The following is a 5,253-nucleotide window of genomic DNA, read 5'->3' on the forward strand; positions in this document are numbered from 1 at the left end:
CACATCCCCGTGTCCCCCCCAGTCAGACACGGGTGCCCTTATTTCACCTCAAACAAGAGACCTGGTTTGGGATTCGGGGCGCGGAACTCCTCGCCGCGAGCCGCTGCTGTTGTTTCTCTCCCGGTGAAGGGGTTGGATGCGTTGGGAATGCAAAACAAAAGTGATGGGGCGGCTGCCCTGCACGTACGTTTGCAAGGAGGGTTTGCGGCGGTTGTGTTTTCCAGAGCTTTCCTTGGCAGAGCCCACCGCTGCCGAGCCCGGGGTGGAGGTGGCAGGGAGCAAACGCGGGGGTTGTGGTGACAGAAGTGTCACCGCAGCCTTTTTGCTTCTCCCTGTGGCCGCGTGAATGCCGGGGTGTCTGTGCCTTTGGATGACTGATTTTCCTCCTTGGGGAGGTTTAGAGGTGACACCCAGCCATCAAACAGGTGGTACATCCACGCAGATCCGAGCCGAAGCTGGGATTTGACTCCCCTGTCCCACCGATGACTGTGTGGCACAGCAGAGCTGACAGTCACCTCCTGTCCTTCGTTCCTGAGTGGTTCAAGCAGTGAGATTGTGATTTTTGCTGTCGCTCAGCATCAGCTCTGGCTCTCCTTGGGGATGTGAGTGGTGCTGGAGGCTCGGGAGCATCCAGGTGTGACGGTGCTGCTTGGCTGAGACAGGAGAAAATGGCCAGGGATTTTCGGGGACTCTGTTCTGCAGGGGTGGAGTGTGTGGGAAAAGGGTTTTCCAGGAGTGACACAGCCCTTTAATCTGCCGTGGCCAGCTGGGGGCTGAGACTGGGCTTTTTGTCTGCTTACCTTGCAAGGGCTGGGCTTGTGCTGGGGATGGCAGGGCTAAAGCAGAAAGCTCTCCTGGAGCTGGGGAGTTGTTGTGATGCCTCTCTCCCACTGCTGCAAAGCATAATTAGACTTATTTACTTGCACATTTAAATGCAGATTGCTCACCTTCCCATCACTCTGGTCTGCTCCAGCAAATTCCTACAGCAGCTGGGTTGGGGTTCGTCCCCAAGGAAAGGGTTGGGTCAGCTGGGGTGTTAAATCTAAGAGGAACTAGAAGGATTCAGCTCTCCTTGTTGTTGCTCCTTGGCTTTCAGGACACCCTTAGGGCTTCTCTTTTCACTTGGGTCCTCATCTGTTCTCCCATTCCATGTTTTCCTTCCTTGCAGCATATTGCAGGAGGAGTGTTTGCTCTGATGCTCAGCCCTGGAACATAAGCATCTCTTCATTAATGCATAAGTGATGTTGTGGCTAATTGTTCTCATTTTCTGTTCAAATTAGGCATCTCCTAAGTGTTGTTTATTGTTTGGGTTCTTTTTAAAAAGCCAAATGCTCCAAATCCTTGTCACTACCAAGGGCCTGGCTGCTCACACACTGGGTGGGTGTTGAAACATCTCCAGGGATGGAGCCTCCACAGCCTATTTGGGCAACCCTGGGGGCCACCCAGCAGCCCAGACTATCTGGTGGTGACTGGGGAGGAGCAGGGATGGCTCACATGGGGCTTGTTTGTCCCCGTGGCCTTTGCTGGGCTCGTGCAGGGATGGGCTGGTGCTGCTGGCCAGCAGCAGAGAGCAGGGCAGATTTCCTTACAGTGCTCTGCCACCGCTGCACATCAGCGTAATGTGACGCTCCAAGCCTGGCAAACAATTCCTTGGTGCAGCCAAAGAGCACACCAGGGGTGGGTTTTCATCTCCCTCTGTCCCCCTGGGCATTATTTCCTTGTGAGGAATGGCTGAGAGCATGGAATGGAGTAAACAGCCAGCCCAAGGTCATGGGGGAAGTCCATGCTAAAGGGAGCAATTCCCTTTTTTAACCTCTGTGTACCAAGGCAGATGGATATTGCAGAGCCCATGTGAGCTCCTGCCAGGTCTGCCCAGAGGGGCAGAGCAGAGGTGGTGCCTGGTGGTGGTGTCCATGGAGGATGGAGGCTCCTCCCAGCCACAAGGATGAGGGATTTGTTTGAGCCCAGAAGCCTTTGGAGAGGCCAGAGCAGCAGTGGGTGTCTGCTGGTGACTGCCTGTGCTCAGGGATCCTACAGAATAAGCAGCATTTATGTGTATTATTTATTATTTGTTTATATTATTAACAGTATTTTTACTATTAATGTATTTATTTACTCGTTAACTATAATTTGGCCACCCCCTGGTGGATGGAACCTTTTCTCGTTCAGTTCTCAGCTGTCTTGTAGGAAGATCTGGTGGCACCATTGGGGGCTTTATCTGTACTGGGCACAGAGGTGACCCTGTGACCCCAGTTCTGCAGTGCCTGGGAGGGGATTTTTTCCCCTGGAAGGGATGGGCAGAGCTCTTCTCCCTGCTGGAGTTCACCCTGGGGATCTGGGACCAGAGAGAGCAGGTGACAAAATGTGCAGACAGTGGCATTTGCTGGGGATGTGGGACAATTAGAAGCACATTTGGCAAAAATGTAGTAAGGAATGAGTGAATATTTTATATTTTTGTCTGGAAAATATGGAAAAAGGCCAGAATTAAGTGTTTCTTGGGTGTTTCCCCCCCCTTCTTCTTCTTCTTTGTCTTGCATTCTTCTCCTTTTGTTACCTTTATTTCCTGAAGACAAAAGATATAAAAGGGAGAGGAAACACTTCACCCCCTTCGCAGGGTATCAGAATGAGTGCTAAGGCCATGAATTTCCCCCAGAGAAGCAATATTGCCCAAATTAGGTTTCCAGTTCTTTACCAAAGCAATTAGTTTTTTTTCTCTCCCAGCAATTTCCTCTCCTGGCAGAGGAAACAAAACAATAAAGGCTTCGGTGGAAAATTTTTGGCCTGGCCCTGGTATTAATGAATTGCCTGTTGCTAAGGTTCTGTCATTCATCTCAGACCCTGGAGGTACAAAAGATGTGGAGCAAATGAGAATCTGTAGTAGCTGTAGAGATGAATGAGTCAGCACTGGGGACTGGCTGTGTGGGTTTGGAAGGCACAGAGGAGATAACCTGGGGAGGGATGTCCACGTGGGAAGGCTGGAGCAGGATGCACACAGGCAGGGAATTTGGGCTCCACCACTGTAGCTGTGGACATGTAGGGCTGGAAGGACCTGCCAGGACCATCTGGTGCCCATCCCACTGCAGGGAAGGGGATGATGCATCAAGACCACACCAGGTTGAAGCTTGAGATGACCCAGCAACGTGTGGTGGCACCCAGAGTCCCCCTGCCCTGGGCTGATCCCACAGCAGGGCAGGGGGGATTCAGCCCCTCTGCCCCCTCAGCTGAGACCCCCCTGCAGAGCTGCCTCCAGCCCTGGGGAACAGCAGCACAAGGACATGGAGCTGCTGGAGAGAGTTCAGAGGAGGCCCTGGAGATGCTGCCAGGGCTGGAGCCCCTCTGCTCTGGAGCCAGGCTGGGAGAGCTGAGGGGGGTTCAGCTGGAGAAGAGAAGGCTCCAGGGAGAGCTGAGAGCCCCTTGCAGGGCCTAAAGGGGCTCCAGGAGAGCTGGAGAGGGACTGGGGACAAGGGATGGAGGGACAGGACACAGGGAATGGCTTCCCCTTGCCAGAGGGCAGGGATAGATGGGATATTGGGAAGGAATTCTTCCCTGGGAGGGTGGTGAGGCCCTGGCCCAGGTTGCCCAGAGAAGCTGTGGCTGCCCCATCCCTGGAATGTCCAAGGCCAGGTTGAGCAATTTTTTCACTGCTCCCATCCATTTGGGTCACCCCAGCAGGGACCTTTAGGCCCACGGGACTGGATGGGACCCTCTGAACCTCAGTCTCTGGTGGTTTGCAACCCATTTCCAGCCTGGGTCATTTGCTGTTTTATTGGGTTTCCTTCTTTCCTTCATTCCTTCTTTCTCTCTTTCCTTCTGTAGTTTGCTGTTTTGTTGGGTTGTTTTTCTTTCTGCTTTATTTTTTGGCTGTTTTGTTGGGCTGCTCCGTGCCTTCCTCCTGCCCAGATGTCACTGCTCAGTGTCCCCAGGTACGGCGCCCACATCCTTTGGGAAAGTCCAAATATTTTTAGTCTCCTGTTTACTCCCTGTGTCAACCTTTCCTCTCCAGCTCTTCCTGGGTGAAATCTGTTTAGTAAATAGAGGTGCAGAGTGTTGCCCTTCGGAGGTGAGGTGCCCATTTGTGCTGAGGCTCACCAGACATGTTTGTGGGTCTCAGGGATTCGTTGGGAATCCCTCGTTTACCCTTGGATAAACCAGCATGTCCACGCTGTTCTCCTCAGGCAGTTCCACCCCTGGAGCTCCCATCCCACAGCAGAAGATCCTGGTGGTTAGTACCGAGCCTGGCATTTAGTCCTGCTCGTTTCCAGCCCGTTTTGAGCACGGCAGTCAAGGTCAGAGCCTGCCTTCCCCTGTGCCTCCCCGATCCTGCTCTGCATTGGTGCTGCCCGACCACCTGGTGTCATTAGGAGCTCTCAGTAGTGCTGCCCTACATTTTTTCGTGCCAAAGTCAACCTTAAAAATGTTAAACACTGCTAACCCCCTTCCAGGCTGCGGCTCAGCCTTGCAGCACTCGTCATTCCCCTCGCCCAGCTCCTGCTCTGCTGGTGCTCATCTTCACTGGCTTAATTAAGGATTTCCCACACGGCCCTGGATAAAGATGCTTTGCTGAAACCTGGTAGATTTTCACATTTCTTTTGTCTGCTCAGTCAGTTATCGTATCCAAAGACATGTCAAGCATCTCTCCCCTTCCCCTTCCCCACACAGCCGTGTCTGGTGGCACCACCAGCTTCCCTGGGATGCAGGAGCACATCCCACTTCCACTGGTGGCTTCAGGCTGTGACACAAACAGTAAAAAAAGAGGAGGGGAGAGGAATCAGCTCATTTAGGCCCCCAGTTCTGTCTTTTCCAACTAAATCACGAGCAGCAGTTGTAGATTTGACTTCTCTCACGCTCAGACCGTGACCTTTGCTGTTCCTGTCTCCTGCAGGCTGCACAAGCCTTTGCTTTCCCAGTACTTTGCACTCCATCCCACATCGATCTTGCTGTTCTTTGAGCTGAATGTGTTCACATCCACTCAATATATATATATATTTGTATGATACCTCCAGCTAAACCTTGCCCCATCAGGGCAGGAGCAAGGATGCTCTGCTGCTACCACGGTCACCAGGGCTGTTTTAGGGAAGTTTTATAGGGTGGAAGTTTTATTTCTCTTGATTTATAACTCATTACTCTGGATATCCTTCCAATGTCCTTTGTATGTTTTATATACATATCTAGGTGTATTTTTATGTTTAGATTTTTGTACTTATATACTATTTGTTTTATTTTTATAGTCATCTATTTTATATATGATATATT

This window comes from Manacus vitellinus, unplaced genomic scaffold (assembly GCF_001715985.3).
Source record: "Manacus vitellinus isolate BGI_N305 unplaced genomic scaffold, ASM171598v3 scaffold_35_pilon, whole genome shotgun sequence".
NCBI lineage: Eukaryota > Metazoa > Chordata > Aves > Passeriformes > Pipridae > Manacus > Manacus vitellinus.